Here is a 25965-nt window from a genome sequence, read left to right on the forward strand (position 1 = left end):
CTGAACTCTATAATCCCTCGCCCTTGCCAGGGCTAAAGGAACTCTTTTTATACATTTTCTTCCTTCCAGTTTTGATATGGTGAAGGCAGGACTGAGGGCTCATCACCCCTACCCCTCCTCCTAGCAGAACAAGTTGACCTTTACCAGAACACACCAGGTCGTGAGTCAGAATTCCCATGCCATGTTTGCTGAAGCTATTAACTCTTCTAAGTCCTGGCACCCCAGGACATCTTGACCGTCCCAACGAAGCACTGCCACCAAAACCAGTTTGGGTGGAGCCTTGGCTTTTCTTACTCCATGTCAGATTAGGAAGGTGACCCCTGGCACCAGGGTCCCATCATTCCCCACAGTACTTTTCCAAGACCCAGGGGGGATATGAGAGAGGAGAGACTTGCAGCCTCCTCCACAAGGAAGGGGGCTCCTAGGAGACGAGATGGGAGTAACTTGTGCCTTGGCTGTGGTGAGCAGTAGGGGTACTCCTGGTGTAGGTACAAACTGTGGGAGGTTTGGGCATAGCCATATCCACCTTGCAGGTGGATGTGTCAGATGGGCCATGGTGTGTGTGTGTGGAGGGGGCGTGGGGGGTGACAGTTCCTGCAAGGTAGGGTCCGAGGAAAGGAAAGACCTATGGAAAAGGATACACCTGGGATCTTGAGGAGCCAGCTGCACCTGTTTCTGGGCTGAGAGGCTTCCGGAGCCACCACAAGGTGGAGACCAAGGATGGCGGGGGTGGGGTCTTTGCAGACCGGTTGTTAAGTCCTGGGGCTGGCTGTGCATCCTGAAGCCCGTTTGGCACAGCCTGCAGGAGGGACTTTGCAAAGCGGCGTCCAGGTAGTATATGAAAGGTGTGTTGAGCTCAAATGGTCAGCCCGGGGTCATGGGGTCCTGGGGTGGCGGGGAGCCGAGAAGAGGGAGATCCACGAAGGAGGCTTTCACCCCTTGGCAGCGGGCGGCTGCCTTGAGGGGCGGGCTGTGCCTGGCGCGACTCTGGCGCCGCCGCCTGGGGGCATCCGGCTGTGAGCCCCGTGGATGGGGCGCCTGGAGACCGCGTCTCTCGAGGCACTAGGTCCTGGTACTTGCTGGGGGTGGGGAGGGAGAGGGGCGCACAGCGCCGAGAGGCGGACGCCAAGCGCGTGAGTCACTCTGCTCCCCTGGGTTAGGAGCGGGACTTTGCCTCCCGCCTGGGGTCTGCATTTCAGCTCCAGCTTCAGCGACTCATCCCAGCAGGCTGACCCCCTCCTGAGGCTGGACCAGCTGCCTCTCCGTCTAGGTGAGGGCCAGGCAAGTTTCTCGTCTTCTGATGCTTACTGTTTGGGGGACTCGCGGGGAGGGGGTCTTCCAGCCTGTGTCTGTCTGCCTTTGCTTCCTCCCTCTGGCTCTCTCCATTGGAGACAGAAAGTTAGATTTAAAAAACGCAACAGAGAATATAAAATCTATGCTCAGACCCCAGATAAACAAAACTCTGGGGCCATATTCTTAATTTACCGGGTACCTTCACATGTCCGAATGCGGCGTTTATGGAGCTAGGAATGTTTTATTTGTTTCGTGTATTTCCCTCCTCCCCCCCATTTTCCTCCGGTGTAATTCTTAGAGGTGGGGACAGGAGAGCCAGAGGGCTTAGCTGGGATCCTTTGCCAGAGTGGCTTCTTCATTCTCTGCGAGGTAGCAGATGTTTTACTGTAGCCTGAGTTGGGATCTTGGAACAACCCTCTCCAGCCCAGGACATGCCAGCGCTTAAGGTAACTGCAGTTGTTGCATATCTGTCTCGTTATCACTGACTGAATCGAAATGTTCCGGAGGCACAATTAATGTGAATGCCACAATGTTGAAACAATTCATTGAAGGACACTATTGAATGTTTTATTTTCAAAGTATCGTATTCCAGGAAAATTTTAGAAGACTATTGCTGGTTTTATTTTCTCTATTTTCAGATATGCTCCAAAGCCTATTATTCCCTTGCAAGACAACCAGTGAGGACCTATTCTGTTTCTTATAAGGATTTAACAGTGCAAAACTACGTGTTAGTTTCTCCTCTAAGGTTAGGAAGCTCCTTCTGTTAACCTCTTTTAGAAAAACCATTTTGGTGGTGGTGGCGGGGAGATGTTTCCCCTTTCTCTATCATTAAATGCAAAATGTTTCTGTGACTATTAAGTAAATACTAATTATTGTTATTTTTGCTTAAAAGGAGCAGAGGAGAGCATCTCCCAGAATGCATGAATTTGTGGTTCATATTGATAACTGATTGCTTTACCATCAAATTGTTTGGTTTGATGCAATGTTAACAAGTGGTCTTAATTCACAACACAGAAGTATTCTATTCCAGAAAACAATCCTGCTGATATGCCTGCCACCCCCACCCCAAAATGCACACACAAAACCATGTTTTTGTCTTGCTTTGTGGGAGAGAAAAATGGATGGGGTATCTTTTCTGGCAGTTGATTAGTCCCCGAACTTTCTTGAATTGTCATTTGTTTTATAACCTATAATTATAGAAAAGACCCCTCCTTGAAATAAAATTAATAAAACCTTACATGTTTAGTCAGATCACAGGAATAATTTTTTAGAGTTGAGTGGAAGCTTCCATGATCCTCTTCCAATGTCGTCCCCGGGGAGCCGTTAAGCTTCCCACTTCTCTGATAACATAACTCCTCTACTCTACATACTTCTATCTTAGCTCTTACCACCTTATGATTCTAGGTTTACATATCCATCTTGCTTAGAGTAATAAAATTTATTTGGAAGCAAGGGTAATGCCTTATTAATCTTTGTATCCCTGGAGCCTAGTAAAGTAAGGTCTGTTGAAAAAAAAAGAATGAATAAAATAATTTGGCAGTCCAGATTAGGTTTACCATTCCTTGAAATCCACCTGCACATTATTTCTCTTCACTCCTAAAAGATAAGTCATTTAATTCAATGGTACTCAAAGTGTGGATCCTCAGAATACACTGTGTTCTAAATAAATGAGAGTTTTCTATATTTGAAAAAATCTATATATTGTTGTGAACTTTAATATTTAATTTTTTATTTTTATTTATTTATTTTTTGCTGAAAGTAACAGAAAAGCCAACTAAACATGGCTTGTAATACTACAGAAGTTTAGCTGGGCGCAGTAGTATGTGCCTGTTGTCCCAGCTACACAGGAGGCTGAGGTGGGAGGATCCCTTGAGCCCAGGATTTTAAAGCTGCAATGAGCTATGATTGCACCACTACATTCTAGTTTGGGTGACAGGGTAAGACCCTGTCTCTAAAGAAAAAAAAAAAAAACAAAGAAAATAGAGAAGGCTGACAGTAGGTGATAACTGGAGTTGATACAGTGACCCAACAATATCAGGGTTCTGAGTCAGTGTCTTACCCTCATGGCTTCAAGATGGCTCTAACAGCTCAAGACACTCGGTCCTAATCCCATGTTCAATGACAGGAAACGGGGTGGAAAAGGTCAGAGTATTTTTCCTCATGCAACTTTCTCATCAGAGAAAAAATATCCTTCCCCAAATTTATCTAACAGAATCCTACTTTTATCTCATTGGCAATATCTGGGGCACATAGCTGCCCTTAGTGGCAAAGGAGACTGGGAAAGTATCAGTTTTTTCAGCTTCTATAGTGGAAAGGCAGCCAGGGAGAGGCAGGTAGGTGATGTATTTGGGGAACTGACCAGAAAGTCTTCTAGACTGTCAAGAAAATAAGTCTTTTTGAACCTGTGATCGTATCAATGTTCGGGCCAAGTAAAATACTAAATATTAATCAATGTAGCAAAAGCACACATTTAGAGCAGATTTCCCCTCTCCACATGGGTATATGGTATTTTAAGGGTGCCAAATCACTTTTATGGAGTGTGCTAACTTTTAGAGACTGCACCTTGCCTGTGTGTGTGTGTGTGTGTGTGTGTGTGTGTGTGTGTGTAATCTCATAGGGTTTCTATTAAGTATGGATCAAACCCTCGAGTTCCTGGAAAAGAGTAAATATTCAGTAAATAGTTGTCCTTTGAGTGGAGTGTTGAGTTTGGGAGCTTCAAAACCTCACAGGGACATGGGAAAGGATTTAGTGAGGAAAAAAAAACTGATGAGTGGTTTGCTGCCAATGCCTTGGAAGGCTGGTTTACAGCATCTGAATGTCTTTAATTTGGATCCTATGAGCCTGGAGGGAAACTTAACAAGAGGGAAAAGAAGAACCTAGGGAGAGGTAGTGGCACTGACAACTTGGTTCAACAGATTATCTTTGGGGACCTTCTCTATACCTGTACTGGGGAAGATGTACTACCGCCCCCCCCACACACACACACATAGTTCAAAATGGTCCCTAGCACACACACACACTAAAACTTAAAAAGTTGAAGCACGAAAAGAGTGTATATTATTGCCAGCTTTGATTTAACTTTCTCTTTTCCAGTAGAATATTCTCTCAAATACTTACAGAAGGTAGTTTTTGGACATCATGGTGGGAGATCAGATAAGCAAGTATCAAGAGATTGAAATTTAACAATTACAATTGTCTTAGATTTCTCATCAATGAAAAGAATGGAGTAGATCAAGCTTGTCCAACCTGTGGCTTGCAGGCCACATGCAGCCCATGACAGCTTTGAATGTGGCTCAACACAAATTTGTAAACTTTCTTAAAACATTATGAGATTTTTTTTCGATTTTTTTTTCAGCTCATCAGCTATCATTAGTGTTAGTGTATTTTATGTGTGGCCCAAGACAATTCTTCTTCCAGTGTGGCCCAGGTAATCCAAAAGAATGGACACCCCTGGAGTAGATTAGCAGTGGTATTCAAACTTTGTTGCACATTAAAAATTACCTGGGGAGGTTTTTTTGTTTGTTTGTTTTCTGTTTTTATTTTTTTTTTGAGATGGAGTCTCACTGTTGTTGCCCAGGCTGGAGTGCAATGGCGTGATCTCAGCTCACTGCAACCTCTGCCTCCCAGGTTCAAGCGATTCTCCTGCTCCAGCCTCCCGAGTAGCTGGGATTACAGGCACCTGCCACCACACGCGGCTGATTTTTGTATTTTTAGTAGAGACGGGGTTTCACCATGTTAGCCAGGCTGGTCTCCAATTCCTGACCTCAGGTGATCCACCCGCCTCAGCCTCCCAAAGTGCTGGGATTACAAGCCTGAATCACCATGCCTGGCTGGAGAGGTTTTTAAAATCAAGATTTATGAGCTGATCCTCAGACCACTTAAATTGGAACCTCTGGGAATGGAACCCAGGTATCAATATTTTAAAAACTCCCTAGATGACTCCAACATGTGCCTGAGTTAGGAAACTATATTAGTTTGCTAGGGCTGCCATTCAAAGGACCACAGACTGGGTGATTTAAGCAACAGAAATGTTTCTTCTCACAGTTCTGGAGGCAGGAAGTCCAAGATCAAGGGTTGGTTGATCCTGAGGCCTCTCTCCTTCACTTGCACCTGACCATCTTCCCCCTGTATCTTTACTACGGTCTTTTCTCTGTGAATGTCTGTGTCCTAATCTCTTCTTATAAGGATGCTGGTCATATATTGTGTCAGGGCCTAGTCTAAAGACCTAATTTTAACTTGATTACCTCGTCAAAGGCCTTATCTCCAAATAGTTATATTTAGAGCCCCTGAAGGCTGGGACTTCAACATGTGAATTTGGGGGAGACACAATTCAGCCCATGAAAGAAACCATTGGACAAATACGACATTTCTCAAACTTTAATGTGCGCACCAGTCACCTGGAGGCCTTATTAAAATTTAGATTCTAATCCAATAAGTCTAGGTGGGGTCTGAGATTCTGCAGTTCTAACAAGCCCCTAGTGATTTCAGTGTTACCAGTTTACAGATCATACTTGAAGTAGCATGGTTCTGTCTATATGAGTGGTTCTCAAACTTTAATGGACATCGGAATCACCTGGAGAAATTGTTAAAAGCAGATTGTTATGATCCAGCCCCAGAATTTCTGATTCCATAGGTGTCGGGGTAGAGCCCAAGAATTTGCCTTTCTAACAAGTTCCTGGATGATGTTGATGCTGCTGGTGTAGGGATGATACATTGCAAACCATGTATCTCTGACATTTTGAGACTTTATGGTATTGGATGAGTCAGGGTCATTACATACATCATTGTATGTGAAGTTTGTAATTCTAATTGCTGATAGCATTACTTTTTTTTTTTTTTTTTTTGGACAGAGTCTCACTCTGTTGCCCGGGATGGAGTGCAGTGGCGCCATCTCAGCTCACTGCAACCTCTGCCTCCCAGGTTCAAGTGATTCTCCTGCCTCAGCCTTCCGAGTAGCTGGGATTACAGGTGTCTGCCACCATACCCAGCTAATTTTTTTAAAAAATATTTTTAGGAGAGACGAGGTTTCAGTATGTTGGCCAGGCTGGTCTTGAACTCCTGACCTCAAGTGATCTGCCTGCCTCGGCCTCCCAAAGTGCTGGGATTACAGGTTTGAGCTACTGTGCCCGGCCAGCATTACATTTTTCTTTTTGCCAAGCATAATTACTTTTTCTGTTAATAGGACGAAGGATGAGAAAGTGGGAGAAAATGCTGTATTGGGATTTCTTTTAATCTCATACAAATAGAAGTGAATAAATACAGAGGCTACACATCAGCCCATTAGTCTCTATTCATGTTTGTTCTCCAATCATAGAGCTATTTTGCAGCTTGCTCTTCTAGAAGCTCAAAGCTGATTTTATGAGATTGGTTGCATACTTCTCATATGCGATTTTTAAAGGATTAACCATTCTAGAGATTTCATGGGGCATTGCAAATTTCCCCCCTAAAACATTAATTTTAAATTATTTCTAATTTAATCACACAGTTGTTTCTACACGAGACCAACAGTGAGCTACATCAAAGAGTATCCCCTCCCCAAAATTATTGGATATGAAGAAAATATTTTACCTGACTTCATAGAATTAAATCAGTAAAATTCACATTTTGTTACTGTTATTAGAAAATTTGATATATATATATGTGCTATATATAGGTGATATATATACACACACATACATATACGTACATGTATATTGTATACACATAGGTTATGATTTTCTATTTGCTTAATTTAAAGCATTTTATGTTATTTTAAATTGTTCTTAAAGCTCTATTTATATCTCCATATGAAACAGTGAAAATATTTCTATTTTAAACTTAAAAAGGTATTCAACTTGTAATCCAATAAGTATTTTAAACAAAGATGTAATCAGGTTTCTAGCTGCCCCATTTACTCTGGGCCTATTATCTAAAGAATGGGTCTTGCTAAAGCATTTCCCTTACTTACAACTTTTCCAAAGTTATGCCAGATGTATAGGGCTTCTATTAAGAATAGATGTACTATGCCATAACTGTTTTGAGTTTACCCTCATAGCTTTCCCACATGTTCCACATTCTTGGTGAATTTTTCCAGTAATGCACCTCCCAGCACTGTCAATGGGAAGAGGTTACCTGTCATGTTTCCAGCCTGAGCTTCTGACCACCAGATAACAGAAGCCCAATTGTGGAGATGGATACAACAAGCCCAATGCCATTAAAGATCTGAACTATATAATTAATTCTGTTTCTCCTGACTTCATGCTCAGCAGTCAGCCTTAGGATGCCACATGTTCATTGCCTTCGGGGTGAGAATAACCTGGTCAGAGTGTCTGGTCTCCCTGACAGTTATATCTCCCATTGTAAATTACTAAGCCGCCACTCTAGCTTTAAACACTTATGAGTGTTGTGGGTGTGAGTCAGCACCCAACACCCTCAAACCTAATAAATGCAGGGACACTGATAAAGATCAGTTATCTGGGGGTTGGCTCAAAGCTAGGCCCTGATGCTGATGACTCATCGAAGTGAATTAATACCAGCTAGCATTTATTAAGTATTTTCTGCATACCAGGCACTGTGCAATTTTATTTATATTATCTTATTTTTCCTCATAACAACTTTGTGAGGTAGTCATGTTAATTTCCATTTTACAAATAAGAAGACTGATATATGTATATTAAAAACCTGCTCTAAATCAAATGACTATTGTGGCAGGGACTTTGAGTTGCCATGCAATATCTATTCCCACCTTCTCCCTTAGTGGCAGAATACCAGTTTTATTACTGGTAATGATGTATCTAGCAAATAGTTTCTATTTCCTGGCATCCCTTGTATCAAGGTGTGAACCTATGACTGAGTTCCACCAGTGAGAGGTAATTGTGTTGTGTGGTACTTCTAGGAAGCCTGCTTAAAGGGATTTGACTTGGCTGGGAGGAGGGCCCTTTTGTACCTCCCCCTTCTTCCTCCTGCTGTTAGTCTTGAATGCAGGCATGATGCCTGGAGCCATCTTGGATCATGGAGTGACTGACTGGATGTAAGCTAGCATTAAAGATGCTGGAACAGAAAGGTAGAAGAAATCTGGGCCTGTGGTGGCACCATGGAGCTACTGTGCCAGCTCTACCACAGAGATCTTTGTCTGCTATTGAAACCAATTGGCATTCTGTCAGCAGAGATGAAAGGTAGAGTTGGCTATTGGTAGGCAGTGGACAGTGTTTTCATGCTGTGTACCAAGTACCTAATATTTGATCTGTGATAGATACATGTGTTTGAGTTTCATCTCTGCCACTTACTAGCTATGTCTATTGGACATCTTTTGTGCCTCACTGCACAGCCTTATAGCCTACCATTTAATTAAGCCGTTAGTCCATTAACCAGCTTTATGTGGGTAAAACCAGAGAGTGCCTTGCCTTAGCCTCACAGCAAATATCTCACTTCTCACTCCAGGACTTCTTTGATGTTTCAACAGGAAGGCCTGTTGGAATACTCTTGTACCCATACATGTGTGTTATGGAATGTGAGGGAGTTAAAGGCCCAAGAGCCAACCCTTGACTAATGTGAGATGGGAACCTAAGATAAATAGTCCCTCCTCCATCCTTGGCCTGATAATTCTCAATTGCATTTTAATAGTGTTTGTTTCCAAGAGATTCTCAGAGGGTCTAACTAAGTAGGATTACGCCCTAGTTGTTTACAGTTGTGACCAACTCAAAAATACACTCCCGTATTGGTTTTCTCTCTTCTTTTCCTTTCCCGAATTTCCTACTTCTATTCCCTAGTATCACTTCCCCAAACAAACTACCTACATTGAAACCCTTGTTTCAGCCTCTGTATAACCTTCTGTGTAACCTTGAAGTAAGCTATGCTGACAAAACTTTTTAGCACTTGCTGACATTTTTATGTCCCTTCTATGATGAGGCAAAATACTATCTTTGGTGTACAAAGATGAAAATACATCATGAGATCTGATAATTCCAACTATTGTATGAATGTGGATCAATAGGAACTCATACTTTATTGATAGGACTACAAATTGGTACCATTCTGGAAAAGAAAATTTAGTACTGTCTTGTGAAGTTGAACATTTTGCATACCCTATGACCTAGCAACTTTATTTCTAGGTATATCACCTAGACAAATTCTCCTACATGTGAAGCAGGAACTCTCCTTAGGAATGGCCATAGCAACATGGTTCATAATACAAAAATTCTGAAATAATCTAATTGTCCATTGATGGGAAAATGATAAATAAATTTGGTATTAATTATTATTTCAACAGAGTAAAAATGAATTAACCATTTCTCTATGCAAGAACACAGATGCATATTATTAACAAAATCACCAAAAACTTCATGCAGTTGGGTATCGTTTTTATAAAGCCCAAAAAAAAGCAATACTACACAACACATTCTTAGGAATCATACACACATGATAGATCCTAAAGCAAGGTGAACCCAAAATTCAGAATAGTACTGGGGAGACAGAGATGGGATAAGGTAGGAGCAGACAGTAGAGGTACTAACATTGATGATGTTCTGGGTCTTGAATGCGGTGATGGGTTCATAAAGGCTCATTTAGTATTACTCTTTATAACTTATTTAAATTGATACAGATTCTTTTATATACATCAGATTTTATGTAATAATTTAAAGAAATGAAACCATCACCAACAAAGATGCTGTACTAACAAAGGACAGCCTCAGTGAAAAGCCTCCTCTAGCCCTCACTCTAAACTAATGGCTCTCAGAGTCAATGTTTCTCATCATGTAATGTATTTTTTTCTTTTGTGTTGTTAAGTATATTGTAATCAACTAGAATGGCAGGGTACAAGATTCCGTTTTTCTTACGGCCCTTCAGGGTCACATCCTCTAGTATATTTAGAAAAACACAGTTTGTTGTGTCCTCTCTGCGCCTGTGTCCATTTGCCTGTGATTCTTCTATATGTCCTGAAGCTGCCCATTGCTCTTTGCTGTGCGCAATCCACCTCTTATTTTACTGCTGTCTCAGCACAGCACACAGGGGCTACATTCCTCCTTGTTTCGTGTGTGTGTGTGCGTGCGTGCACGTGCACAGGCGTGTGTTGGGTAAAATGGTAGTGAGTAGGGAGGCAGTTGACATGACCTTTTTCTTTATACTTCCAAACCTACTCCTTGCTTTCCTTAACAATGCCACCAAACAAAGCAGTAAAACTGTACCAGATTTTTGAATTTTGGGCCAGGATTTGTAATCTTTAAATCATTTGTGCCCTGGAAACTTTGATGAAGTCGGTGACCTCCTTATCAGAATGGTGGCTTAAATACATAAACTCAAACTCACTGGATTGCAAAGGAAGCAAATTGTATTGAAATATAGTTATCAGAAATTAAAAGCAATTGTGTGGTATAGTAATCTATGTACTTTTTAATTAAGTTATTAAGCAACAAGCTCTAACGGTGGATCTAATGACCTAAATTTTAAAGTAGTAATGATTATGAAACATATTACATGATATCTACAATAACTGTAATATGATATGAAAAATATCTGTTTCTTTGGTGACAGTCACGGGTACTGCTAATACTACTGTGGTTTGTTGCTTACATTCATACTTGCAGGAAATATTAAATGTCAGATAAAGATTAGTGAACATAAGGATGTCATTTTTTTTCCCATCCAAGTTCATGGACTCTTTAAATTCTACTGATATATTCTTGGGGGTTCGTGGACCCCAGATTGAGAAACTTGCTCTAAGCAAAGCAAAGGAAACTACAACAGATGTGGGAAATAATTTTAAACTGAATACCAAATATTACCTAACCCACAGCCTACAGAGAAAGCAGTTACCTCTAACCTTTCATGGAGAGTAGGAGAGCCATCTCAGTTTCCATTCTTACCTCACAGATCTTTTTTTTTAAATAATAATAATAGCTACCATTTATTGAGCACCTACTCTACTGTGTGCCATAAGAGGACTTTACTTTTCAATTTTCTGCAGACAAGTCTCCATACTTCCGTTAGGAACTCCTGCCTCCTTCTCAAAGGATCTGATCTTGCTCTTGGATTCATCAGTCTTCCTTCTCCACTAAGAGTTGCCCACTTTAGAATAACTCCCTAATGGCTCCCACACAACAGCATAAGGTGGGCTTTGGCAAGCTGAGTCTTGTTTCATTTAAGACCTTTACACTGTGGTGAGCTGTAATGAGCGGAGCCCACGCACCCCTCCTAACCTTCCACTAAAAACACTTACTTTCAGGGATAGCACAATCTTAATACATAAGGAAAAAGAAGCATTTTCCTGACTTCTCCATAAATTAAAAGACTGCTCAAGCATACAGGAAAGCTAGTACTGTACACTTATTATGCAGATCAGGTATAGTTATTTATTCGTACCATAGCTGCTTTCAAATGGGCTCACTACTGAGCTATATAGATCTTGTGATGGCTGTTTTCTGAGCTACACAAACACCTGGCTCCAAGTTTGAAGTTTCTGTTTGTATGAGTCTGATTAGGTGTTTAGATAGTGCTACTTGTATCTTCTACAATACCTACTGGTTGAATGACTGATTGATTGATTTTAATTATTTTTTCAGAATTAGTAATGGATTTTTAATAAACTTTATTTTTAGAACAGTTTTGGTTTGCAGAAAAATTTTGAAGATAGTAGAGAGTTACGTATACCTATATCCAGTTTACCCTATTAAAATCTTACATCAGTATGGCACATTTGCTACAGCTGATGAAGCAATATTGATACATCATCATTAACTAAGGCTCGTGTTTTATTCAGATTTTCGGAATTTTTACCTAATGTCCTTATTCTGTTCCAGGATCCCATGCAGTCTTCATGTCTCCTTAGGCTCCTTTTGGCTGTAACATTTTTTCAGATTTTCTTTGTTTATGATGATCTTGTGAGTTTTAAAGAGTACTGGTTGGACATTTCATAGAAAGTCCATAACTGGGATTTGTCTGATATTTTTTACTGATTAGACTGGGATTCTGTATTTTTGGGAGGAGTGCCATTCTCATAACATCATATAAAGGGTATATACTATCAACATAACTTATCATTGTTGATGTTGACCTTGATCACCTGGCTGAAGTAGTGACTGTCATATTTCTCCACCATAAAGTCACATTTTTTTCTCCCTTTCCATACTGCATGCCCATATTTAAGGAATCAGGAATTATGTTCCACCTCCTTGAAGGTATTTACAAAAATTATTTAGAATTTTTCTGCCCTTTAAGATTTGTCTCTTCCTTCCTTCATTTATGTGTTTATTTATTCAATAATTTATTTGTATTTGTATGGATTCATGGTAATGAATTTTTAGCTAAACAACTCCAATCTTATTTTTGGCCAGTGGCATGAATTTCTGTCACAAACTATGGCTAGCCCTATAGTTCCTAAGCACAGAAAAAAGTAAAACCAATAGCTACATACAGAATTTGTTTCACTATTGGTCTATTCATCTATCTCTTTCCATTTCCTTATCTAATTTTTTGTCTAATTTTTCACCAAAAGAATAATTCAGTAACATTAAAAAATTCAAACATAAAAGAGCACACAGTGAAAATTACTTTCCACCTTTTCATGTTTTTATATCCCTCTTCAGCGGCAACTCCTGTTAACTGTTACTGATGTTTTTTTCAGATGTTTTCAATGCATTTATTAGCAAATAGCTATCATTCTGCTTCTTTATACTCTAAGGAAAAAGGCCAGGAAAGGGACAGCAGGGCAACAAAAGGAAATAAGAAAGGGGAGGGCAGGAGCAAACCAAAGATTATGAGGTCAATCATAGAATTCTTAATTCAGTTACTACATTTGCTTGGCAAACAATTCACTTTTCCAAGATTTTTTTCTGGTGTAGTTTTCCCACGACTGTGAGTTTCAACCCCTGATGATCAAGCAGTGTGGGTATATTACTTAAGTTTTTTAGTTGAAAACAACTAAATCCCCTCTGCCCAGTTTAAGCAGAAGAGTTTATTTGAAGGTATTAGGTGGTATGATTTTTATGGCCCCAATTGTCTCCATCCCTAATCTTGTCTTTTGGACATGTGACTTTGTAGTTTCTCTCACTAAGGATAACATCTATATGTCCCTTGATTCTGAGGTTGACTATGTGACTTGCTTTGGTGAAGGAGATGTTAGTGGATATGAAGCACATAGAGGCTTGAAAAAGCATGTGCACACTTCTACTTCTGTTTTTGTTCCTCTGTCAACTTCAGGAAGATGACAAGAGCCAAAGCTAGCCTGCTGGAGGATGAGAGACATGTGGTACAGAGCCAAGTCATGAAAGTTACCCAAGCTGAAGCTATCTTGGATTGTCTAACAGCCACTTGATCTCCAGGCATTTAGGCAAGCTGAATTGCAGCTGACTATAGATATATTAGCAAACCCAGCCAAAATCAGCCAAAGCCAGGCCATCTGAACTCTGCAGATTTATGGGATAACTAAATGCTTATTTTTGTATGTCACTGAAATTATAGGGTTGTTGTGCATCATTTTATGGCAACAAATAACTGAGGATGGTACTTCAAGGAATTTCTGGGAGAGGCAGAGAACGTGGTTTGGATGCTACATGGCCAGAAGTACCAGTAATCACACTGCAGGATGTTTCTAGTGAACACTTTGCCCCCGCTGCCTCACGGTGCTCAGCATCTGTCATTCTGGAGAATAGCTATTAGAACCTTCACCAGTGCGCTCCAAATGAACTGAATGCCTTGAACTCACTGCTTGCAAGAATCACTGACATCCAGCACAAAGTTCACATTCTCATTCCAGTCATCCTGTGGATGCATCTGACTACTAGATTATAAACCACAATTAGAACTCTAGCTGCAAGGGAGTCTGGAAAGTGTGAGTGAGTGTGTGTGTGTGTGTGTGTGTGTGTGTGTGTGTGTTTAGCTTTCTAGCATCTGCAGTACAAGAAGGCCTGCTAGAAGGGGTTTGGAGAAAGTGTGAGTCATTCTCCAGTATCAGCCATGGAGGCATAGACAAAAGAACTCAACTTCCCGATCCCCTGAGTTTCTTCTATCTCTGCATAGAGATGGTCAAGGTGTTGACAGGACTTAGAATCCCGAGGGGAGGACCCCTGGACCCTTTGACTAGTCTACACCAAACTTGACATGGCAGTTTTAGCTCTAGAAAAGCAGTTTCATTCTGATATTAATGACTAGGGGTACTCCTTGTTTTTCCTCCCTTGGCATTTGGCAAAGTGAGTAGCCAGGTGAAACAACACTTTATTCTAATTACGTTGGACACTATAAACAAGGAGTTTGACCTCATTTCACTTTCTCTAAAGCTGAGTAAAAAGGTTATAGTAAAAACACTTAGAGAAGTATATTGTATATTCTTATATAGGGAGAATATAAAGGAAGAAATAAATCTCTGTCTGCCCCATATTCATACGCCAATTCCCTTTGATCTAAGTATCCTAAATACCTAAAAGGTGATCATATTAGGCTGATACATTGTAAACTCACCCTTGCTCTTTAACCCTACTCCCACCACAAGCTAGAATGGTTGTCTGCAGTGTCTGGTCTGGGACACATGTCATTAACTGATTGATAGAAGACATTTCCACAAAATGAAAAGGCTTTGGATATAGATGTATTTATTTGTAAAGTGCCACTTGTAATATTGGCCACATGAAACCTTTATTTGTTCTCCTCTATTTTTCTTCTGAAGACCTTGTTCTAGCTAAATATTTGCTGAAACATTTTTGTAACCTTTTTGTGTTTTAACTTAATAGGCAAAGCCATGCTGTTGTTGACACTAAAAGCACGGAAAATAATTACATTTGGGCAGTATTTTAAGGGGTGCTTTTAAATTAATCTGGGTGAGAAATTAAGTATACCTCGTATCTGTATAGATAATATCTGAATCCTTGACTGGTTACCAGTAAAAGTAGGAGAAAATCCACTGGAATATATATATGCTTCTGAAGAGCATATGGTCTGTGAACATTCCCAACAGTGGAACATGACCAGAGCATTTACTGGGAGGATCAAAAGATATTCTGATGTTGCCAGGATGCTATTTGGCCCATGTGGATTTGCGCATTCAATCAGTAGGTTTAATATCCTGTGTAATCAATGAAAAAATCTGAATAAGAAATAATAGTCCATTCAGCTCACTGGGAATTTGTGATAACCACTCATTATTATTGTTATTTCCTGAAGTAGTGTACCTTGTATTTTACCAAAAATATTTGGGACGAGGTCTGAAACTTCTGCTCACCAAGGTGCCAAACTGGCATCAAGACTTCAGGCCATGGAAAATCTACCTCCACAGATGGAGCCAAATCTGTGGAGGTAGCTTTTCCTCCTACACCTCTCACTGCAGCTCCAACTACTCCTCTCCCTGTAGAATCGTCTCCTCCAGCCAATTGGTAGAACTACTGGACTCTAGTGATATCATATACATTTCTATATTTTTTCTGTACCCTTTGCCATGCCTAGAGGACCTCCCTGGCTCTCTCTTGGCATCTATGATCTGCCTGGATGAGATCAAGATAAAACTTAGTCATAAATCCAGAATTCTCATGGTTTGCTCAGCCTTTGCCCACCATTCTCTTCTCTGAACTTCTACCATGTTTATATCTAGCATCTAGGCTAGCCCTTCTGTGCCCCCAATATGTCTACTCATAGCTAAAATGTTAGTTTCTGGAGGATAGACCGATTTGCAATTCTGTGTATCCCCATTCCCTACATCAGTGCCATATGGATACAATAAATCCTCAGTTGATGGAATATGATGTCTAGAACATCTAGCACAAAAACCACAATGTTTAAGGAGCAAAATTCCTTGCATTTACCTGGAGCTTCCTTCACAGGCCCACCTGACTACTGACTTCATTCTTATTCTTAAAAGGGTCACATGATCCTTTTCTTACAGAGGTCACATGATTATTTTACTGCTTCTCTCCAGTAATAGAGAGGAAAGGGCTCTGTATTGGTCTTTCATCTCAATTTTCTCCTTGTGCTTTCTGTGCATGAGGTGCCAAAGCAGTGTGGCCCTTGACCTACGCGCTTGACTGATTCTATTGTTTAATCGCCACAACAACCCTAAGAGTAAGTGCCATTATTATTCCAATTTGGAGATATGGAAACTGTCATGGAGAAGTTAAGTAACGTATTATCTCAAGCTATTAAGTGGAGGAGCCAAGATTCAAACCAAGACATTACGGCTCCCAGGTCTGTGCTGTTAACTCCTATATGAAACTGTCTTTCCTGATGCCCAGGTATTCCATTAGATGATCCTTGAAACCTCAGAGTTTCTTGGGTCAGAAAGTTTAAGTAAATGGAAGAAATTACAGATCCGGGAACCTCTTCTGTTATTCTCATTGTGCTACCAAGAATCCCACAACATCCTCTTGGTGGAAGAAACAAATGATTAGGAATTTAGTATATGATATTCCCTCAAGGCTGCAAAATACAGTACTTCAGAATTATTCACGTCATTAAGATCAAATCTGGTCTATAAGTAAATGCAGATTCAGGATGTGAATTCACACTAAGTAAAGTACAGTGGTTGGAATTCTGCTATTGCCACTTACCAGTTATAATATGGGTATGTTACTTTACCTCTTTTATCTGGCACTTAGTAAATACTAAATAAGTATTAACTACTATTTCTATACCACAATATTTCCCTGTTTCTCTAGCCATCTATGCTTCCTTACAACAAAGCACAGTGTAAAGCTCTTTGCCTCCACCTCATTGGATTAAATAAACAGGTCTGTAAATATAAGAGGGAACAGTAATAGTGAAAAAATTGGATACTCAAGAAGTCTAGATGATCAGAGTGACTTTGTTTCTTTTGTTAATGAAAGGATGAGTTGGACGGAAAAGGAGTGAGTCACACTGACAACGAAATGCTACCAATTTAGGATTTGATTCATTATTTTATGACCGTTGCTTGTTTCCTGATGCTATTCATTGCTTATTCATTGGAGGAACGATAATCCTATTTTGGCTTTTGTGGTTTTATAGCTGAGACATCCACTTTGAAGCACATTAGCTACACCTCTCCCTCTCCCTACTACTTCATCACCATCTCAAACATCAGAAAATCAAATTTTGAAAATTGCCCAGAAGTATTGGGTGTACAAAAACATTGGTTTCTCTTTTGGAAGTTCTTCCTGTGAGGGTTTAAGCATGGGGATTTTATAGAGGAGATGAACATCAGGGATATTTGTGGCAATGTCACTTCCCTTCTCTTAAAATGGCGTTGGATGGAGAGCCTCCGAGGTAAAGATTCTCAAATTGTCTGCAGTTACAATGTCCAAATATTCGGGAGAAAATCCCATATGGCAAGCAATAAAACAAAATTATTATGACTTCCAGTTGATGATCCATTTTTAAAGGGATAGTTTGAAGTAATAAAGTAAGTAAATATTAGTCTAGGGAAAATGTGGATATACTTTATGAACTATTTAAATACAAATTATCTTTTCATTTTGTGCCATGACCTGAGACTACTCAATGAATTTTCCATATGTATACATTTGCTCTTACATGTGCCTTTTGGCAATGCCCTTTATTATCCTTGAAAACAAAGGCACCACTATAGTATAATTCAAATGTGTCTAGTTCTTCAGTCCTTAGAGATTGGTGGAGGGGCTGCATTACCTCTCCCTTTAATATAAACTAGGAACATGATTATTTGAGAATGTTGGGGGTCACTTTCCTCTCCCAGTAAGATTGAGGAACCCTGGGTATTTTTACGTGTGTCACAAGCTTAACATGAATTTTCTCTTGTCCCCTCACTTAGTATCACATACATAACAGCTTTTCTTTCAGTCACCCTTGCTTCCTAGTAACTGGTTCTCCATGATACTACTACCTCTCTCTGACCCATTTCATCCCCAAACTGTGGAAAACAGCCTCTTTCTCAAAACCCAGCTAACAGAAAGTTGTCTTGTTTAAGGCTTGAAGATAATACCAGGGATTTACAATGCAGAAAGGAAATTTAAAACTTGGTATCAGATATATTGTGCTTTCTGTCCATTGGCCCTGCCCTTTTGCAGGGAGGCACACTGTCTTTACTCTCCTTATCTCTTGGCCTGCAGCCATGTTGCGGATGTCCACTTATTCCCCTGCTGTAAGAGTCATTCTTTTCATATCCTCAAATCTTTCTTTTCCTCTATGCCAGAAGAAGCAAAAGCTGTTTACAAATTGACCCTGGGCATAACAAAGACACTGTTCTACATTATTCTACAGAATCTGTTCATGGTTTCTCCACTAGTTTAGTCTTGAGTGTGTAGTAATCTCTCACCTGCTTGGTTACAAAGATGCCCTTAAGTAGTGTTTCCAAGAATGAAAGAAGTACTGTTTCATTTATTACTCTGAAGAGTAAAAATGACTACAGGTTCAAAAAACATTTTTGATCCTCTAGTCCAATGGTTTACAAAGGGGAAATATGACTGTGGAATCTATAACAAATATAAACTTTATATATATATAAAGAATGGCATATATATACATATATATATATCTGTGTATATATATACAATTCTCAGATATATTCTCAAAAGGTTTAACTCCAAAGGTTAAAGGTCATGGAACTCATGTGCTTAGCAGTAGGAGGGGCTCCTTGTGTTAGAAAAACATCACTACCAACAACAACAATTAAGACTTTGCTTCAAAGAACACTGAAACCCACTTAGTCAATATTGTGAATTTCACCTGCAAATCCTGTTTCTAATTTGATTTAAGTGCTTATGATTTAACTCTATATTAATTACCTTGGTAGAAGCAGGTGACATTCTTAGTTACCATAAGACTTTTCCCTAGTGTGTTGTTCAAAAAACATTGGTGTTATTTGAGGAAAGACTTAATAGTTAGTGACTTAATTCTAAGCTTCTGGGTTTATTTCATTCAGTTAAGTATTTAGGCATATGTTTAAGAGGTTCCCGCCAAGGTTCTGACACTCTACCAGACACCGAAGATGATTCAGACACAGATGCCACTCTCATAAAGCTTATATAACCTCTTGGGGAAAATTGACACAATATAAATAAATACAAGGTAGAAAGTTCTGCATGCCCTAAGGTAAGTCTAGATAAAAAGTAAATTTACATCACTTGGTATGCAAGGCAGTATAATTTCTCTGACTGGCACTTTCCAGTAGCTACGTAGGGCATCCAGCTTTAGCTTCACGACTTTGAATCCCATCAGTCATGGGTTCAAATACTACCTCTGATACTTAACGACTATATGGTCTTGGGTTATTCACTTATTTTCACTGAACTTTAGTGTCCCCATTTATACAGCAAGCTTACTAATACTTCAGAGGTTGATGATGAGGATTAAATGAGATAACATATATAGTATATAAAGTGTGTGGCACATAGTAGGTACCTGGAAGGTGGCTTCTCTTTTCCCATTGCTCCATAAACTGACCAAATAGATGTAAATACCTTAATGCGTGAATACTTATTGTATAGCTTATAGAAGAAGTAAGAAGTTACATCTTCCAATCTGAAGGCATAAAAATTTTATGAAATACTTGTAAGTTACTTTATCATGAAGCTTTCCCTGACTGCCCTATATAAAATAGCAAGAGTACTCCTAACCTCTTTTTTACTTCATTTTTCCCTACCACATATCTGAAATATTACATATTTATTGTTTCTATTAATTTTTGTTGATAAATATTAGTTATACATATACCCCAAAAGTTGTACATGTACCCAAAAGGAGTACATGTGGTATTTTGATACCTGTATACAATGTGTAATGATCAAATCAGGGTAATTGGGATATCCATCACCTAAACTATTTGTCTTTTCTTTGTGTTGGGAACATTACAAATCTTCTCTTGCTGTTTTGAAATACATAATAAACTATTGTTAACTAGAATTTCCCTACTGTACTATCAAATGCTGGAACTTATTTTTTTTTATCTAAATGTCTGTTTGTATCCCTTAAGCAATCTCTCATTCCCCCTCCCCCTACCCTTCCCAACCTCTGATACCACCATTCTACCTTTTATCTCCATGAGATTCACTTTTATAGTTCCCATATATGTGTGAAAATATGTGCTGTTTGTCTTCTGGCTTATTTCACTTAACGTGATGACTTTCAGTTCCATTCATGTTGATGTAAATGACAGAATTTCATTTAAATTTTTAATCTTTTCTAATCTTTTTATGGCCAAATAGTATTCTATTGTGTATATATACCACATTTTCTTTATTCATTTATCCATTGATGGACACTTGGGTTGATTCCATAACTTGGCCATTGTGGATAGTGCTGCAATAAACATGGGAGTGCAGATGTCGTTTTGATATACAGATTTCCTTTATTTTGGAAATATTACCAACACTGGGATTGCTGGAGCATATGATAGTTCTATTTTTATTGTTTGGAGGAAGCTGTTTACTGTTTTCTGTAGCAGCTCTGCTAGTTTCCATTCCCACTGACAGTGTATAGTGTTCCCTTTTTCTCTGCATCCTGCCAGCATTTTAAAATTACTCTTTTTAATAATAGCCATTCTAACTGGGATGAGATTGTATCTCATTTTGGTTTTGGTTTTAATTTTTTTATTTCCATAGGTTTTTGGGGAACAGGTGGTATTTGGTTACATGAGTAGGTTCTTTAGTGGTGATTTGTGAGGTTTTGGTGCACCCATCAGCCAAGCAGTATACACTGAACCCAATGTGTAGTCTTTTATCCCTCACCCCCCTCTTCCCTTTCCCTCAAGTCCCCAAAGTCAATTATATCATTCTTATGCCTTTGCATCCTCATAACTTAGCTCCTACTTATGAGTGAGAACATATGATATTTGGTTTTCCATTCCTGAATTACTTCACTTAGAATAATAGTCTCCAGTTTCATCGAGTTTTCTGTGAATGCCATTAATTATTTCCTTTTTATGGCTGAGTAGTATTCCATCATATATATATGTACCACAATTTCTTTATCCACTCGTTGATTGATGGGCATTTGGGCTGGTTCCATATTTTTGCAATTGTGAATTGTGATGCTATAAACATGCCTGTGCATGTATCTTTTTCGTATAATGACTTATTTTCCTCTGGGTAGATACCCAGTAGTGGATCAAATGGTAGCTGGATCAAATGGTAGTTTTACTTTTAGTTCTTAGAGGAATCTCCATACTGTTTTGGTTTTGATTTGCACTTCCCTGACGATTAGTGATGTTGAGCATTTTTCATATACCTGTTTGCTATTTGTATATCTACTTTTGAGAAACGTCTTTTCAGATCATTTGCCCATTTTACAATAAGATTGTTTTTTGATATTGAGTTGTTTAAGTTCCTTATGTATTCTAGTTATTATTTACTTTTTTTTTTTACTGGCTGACCCCCCTCCCCAATAGAACATGTTTCACAAGAGCAGGGGCTTTGTCATTACACTGCTGTGTTCCTGGAGCCTAGAATAGTGTTTAAAATGTAGTCAGTGTGCTCAATAAATATTTTTTAAATGAATGATTGCAGGAATTAAGTAAAATTTTAATCAAATAAAATTTAGGATTTTTCTATTGGTTTTAGTAATAAATAGAAAACTTTTGACAAGTGAAGTGGTAGTCACTGCTATATTGGATACTGAGGCTTTACAACTGCATCATGTCTGTTAGTAATGGTCATCTCTTAGCTATTTTTTAAAAATTTTTCATGTGGGCTACCGGTCTCCAGAATCTCTTTCTCCCCATGAACTTTATCATTCTCTCTCAACTGTGATAATTTATTTCTCTCAGGGGTATCCATGATTTCATATTTTAAATTTCTAATCTTCGTTTCTTTTTTCTCTCTGACTCAGTGGTTTGTGTGTGATAGTTGCTCTGTCATATTTTCACCAGTAGGTGCCAGTATTTGATATAACTTATAGAGACAGATCTACCACTTATGGAGGATTGCCTTTCCGGGAAATGTTCTCTTTCTTGTAGATAATTCAGAAAGAACAAACCATTCTCTCTGCTTGCAGTAAGCCTGTATTGAATCTTCTTTACCTACAAAAAGATAGCATGATTGGGGGGGTGAACAAAAGGCTCTGATAGCATTTTTTCACATAAATAAATGCAAATCCATATGGAATCCTTCTGACGGATATGTCTACATACTGGAAAACTTTAAAAGATGTATTTCAATCAACCTAAAAGTTAATTATGCCATTCCATTCCTCAAATATTCAAGAAAGTCTTCCATGCATTTGGGCTACACAGCAGCAAATCCATAATCATGATTCCCAGCTTGCATCTTAGTTTTAGTGTTTTGTTTAAGGCTCTCTGGTTGGGGGAAGAGTTTAATGTAAGATTACCTTAAACCAAATCAAGATACTTTCGAGAACAAAGGGATTCTTATGAGAGACTAAAGCCGGTAAACAAAGGCAGCTCCGACTGATAAAATACTTGTTTGAAGGTGTGTGGAGGAGATGGTGGTATGCAACTTTTAAAAACTGGCAGGGCTAGGTGTGGTGGCTCACTCCTGTAATCCCAGAACTTTGGGAGGTTGAGGCGGGTGGATCACAAGGTCAGGAGATCAAGACCATCCTGGCCAACATAGTGAAGCCTCGTCTCTACTGAAAATACAAAAAAAAATTAGCTGAGTGTGGTGGTGCGCACCTGTAGTCCCAGCTACTCGGGAGGCTGGCAGGAGAATTGCTTTAACCCAGGAGGTGGAGGTTGCAGTGAGCCAAGATTGTGCCATTGCACTCCAGCCTGGGTGACAGAACAAAACTCTGTCTCAAAAACAAAACAAAACAAAACAAAACAAAACAAAAAAACTGACAGAATTCACAGATACTCCTTCTGTCTTATCATGTACTTCCCCTGAATTCTACTCTATAGCATCAGTCAAGCCACCATAACTTTTCTTGGAAGTGAAAAAATGGCCTGAAAATATGGCTAATCCCCAAGATAACTTTAAAATACTTTCAGAAGTAGTTTCAAAGAAAACACAATGGAAATGGTGAGGTTATACAAGTCTGGCTCAAACCTTGTGTGAGTTGATATGGAAAAGAAAATTTGATTTTATTACTTAAATATTTTACATGAATTGCAAAGAGGAAGTGAAGGCATTACATATATACCTGTCCAGAATCATTCCCTGATTTCATGACATTTCCACATTTGTATCTACTTGTTCACTGCCCATGCATGGGGGCTGTATTAAGTTTTGGGGGTCCTGCACCTTATACTATTTAAGTGGTTGCCATTAAGAAAACGGTTACAAAATAAATATCTCACACATTCAACCTAACTAGTCCCCCTTTCCAGAGAAGGAGCTTTCTCATCCATTCACTGCAGTCCCTTACCTAATACATACCCTCACACCTGGGGTCAGCAAGCTACTGCTTTGTGAGCCAAGCCTGGATCACCACATGTTTTTGTATTAGAATATAGCCACATCCATTCAGTTACAGATTGTCTATGGGTACCTTTGTCTTACACTTACCAAGTTGAGTGACTGCCACAGAGACCACAAAGCCCTGCAAAGCCTAAAATATTTACTCTCTGGCCAACTACACAAACTGTTTACCAACTCCTGCCTTACACAGTAGCTGTGGGTTCTAGCCCCACTTCTCTGTGGATCTACCCAACAGAATCTAAAACAACCATTCACCACATCATAGGATTGTATAAGACATCAGGTTAATCAACTGGACAAACCCTCATGCCTTTTGATTTTGTCTTCTAAGAAGTCCAAAATCAAATTTAGTCCTTATTATAATAACTCATCCCTGATTACTGGCACAATTATTTTTCCATTTCTCATTAAATTTTATTTTTTCTTTATCTTAGTCAAGTGGTAGTGACTTTTTGGTAAGCCATCTTATTTCTTATCCGGAAGGTGGAATTTAAGTGGTAAGCTAACATGGTAAATTATTATCAGTCTGCCTAATTAGTCATATGTGCTTTAGAATATCTAAAGCAGGACTAAAAGTTGCTATTTTTAAAAAGCTACCTTGGAGTTTGTGCTTGTAACTCCCAAGGTGAAGACAGAATTTATCACTGGGATACCTGAGCTTTTGTGTACACAAGAAAAATAATATTTTAATGCATCTCTTAGTTATGCAGAGGCAAAGCCCAGATCTTACAATGCATAAAAATGTAAAATGTTGTTTTCTTTGGAGTAAGACTACATCTCTGGAGGATTATTGTGCTATTAATGGGCTTTTCTCCTGTTTTTTCTTCCTTAAAGGGAGTGTGTTGTAGGCCCAAGAGTTTGCGAGAGAGTACAAGACAGAGGTCACTAATCTGAGGAGATAAGGGCTTTTCTTCTCAGCAACAGGATGGCATGCTGAGTGGCTAAAGAGGAAGGGGGTCAATATGAGACCTCTGGGAATGAGTAAGACCTGTGGGCTCTAGAAAACTCAGAACAGGTTTTAAATCTTTCCAGATTAGTGTTTAAATTATCCTCTGTTTACCACAAAGCTTCAATAAAGTTTTTAAAATAATAGCCTATTGTTTATTTTGCTTTGGTAAAAGATGGGCAAGGCTGTATTATGCTTTGCATCAACTATTGTTGAGATAAGTAGAAGTGAAGAAGGTACCATGCAGAGGAAAACAAAAGGGAGGGGTAGTTACAAAATGGATAGGGGTGGTCTGGGGAGGATTGAAGAGGTGATCCTAGCCTGATCTGAGACAAATGGCCACCTTTGGGAAACCTCAGAAGCATTTGAGGAAATTATTTCCTTTTGCTAAATCAAAAGAGAGCTCTCAGAAAGCTGGAATGCCAGAGTCGCTTACGTAAAGCACTTTGACAAATATGTTATTAGATGACTTTAGGGTTATGAATGAGAGACATGAAAACTATAACTGATTTGGTTTTCATCCTTCTAAAAAGAAAAAAATATAATAAGAATTCAGAATTCAGTCAGGCTGCACAGAGGTTAACTGAAGGAAGTTAGCTGAAAATTAATTGGAATTCGGGGTCGACTTCTAGTTAAGTCAAATGGAACCATTAACTTTAGGGTAAAACCTGAAACCAACAAAGACCAATCCCTCTCAAAAAGATAGAGAGTCTCTTGTTTTCATAGCAAATGTATAAAAGGGTAAGGGCACCTATTTAGGGCCTTACCCTAGTAGATTCTGTGTCCTGACAACCTGACCCGTCCGCTGAGATGGTAACCCTGGTTTAACTAGTTGGTAATTCCAGTTTGCTTAAGCATTGAGATTGCAATGTTGAGACAGCTGGTTATCCTTAAATATTATAATTTACTTTTTTATTTTAATAGAACCCCAGATTTTTAGCTGGGCACATGTGTGCTCAGAATCGAGATTATATTTCCTAGCCTTCTTTATAGCCAAGTTTGACCATATGAATATGTTTTTGTCAAAGGGATATAAGAAGTGATGTACAACATCCAGAAGCTATCTCTGAAGAGAGAAAAAGCCTATCTTTATTCTTTCCCTTTTTTCCCTTCTTTGTGGCTGGAGTATAGATAAGATGGCTAGAACTGGAGTAGTCATCATTGGCAATGAGGTGACCTATACTAGAGCAACAAGATAGAAGGAGCCTGGGTCCTTGACATGATGAAACTGCTGTACCAATCTGACTGCCTTTCTCTAGACTTTTACATCAGGGGAAATACATTTTTCCTTGGTCAGCTACTTTTGCAGGTGAATCTCATCCTGACTAATTTCGCACAAAATGCTCAACTCCCTTGAAATGAAAACATTGTGTCTTAGTTGTTAAGTTTCTTTTCTACCCATGGAGCATGAAGAACAAACACAGGGTTTGCATCAGTTATCTC

At 39.2% G+C, this 25965-nt stretch overlaps 1 protein-coding gene across 8 annotated transcripts in view; it reads left to right on the forward strand.

The window, feature by feature from the left end:
- The first annotated feature begins 1010 nt into the window (after nucleotides 1-1010).
- SYTL5 (synaptotagmin like 5) overlaps nucleotides 1011-25965 on the forward strand; it is a 222773-nt gene continuing 197818 nt past the window's right edge. For 2 of the 8 annotated variants that reach the window (XM_034949627.3, XM_034949623.3), the window contains exon 1: nucleotides 1015-1270. The gene's annotated coding sequence lies outside the window, so the exon portion shown is untranslated. Of the gene's footprint in view, nucleotides 1271-1639; nucleotides 1740-1929; nucleotides 2039-25965 lie in introns of those variants that run through there. The other 6 variants (XM_034949638.3, XM_034949637.3, XM_034949636.3 and 3 more) reach the window with 6 other exon arrangements.

The sequence above is a fragment of the Pan paniscus genome, chromosome X, assembly GCF_029289425.2.
Source record: "Pan paniscus chromosome X, NHGRI_mPanPan1-v2.0_pri, whole genome shotgun sequence".
Lineage (NCBI taxonomy): Eukaryota > Metazoa > Chordata > Mammalia > Primates > Hominidae > Pan > Pan paniscus.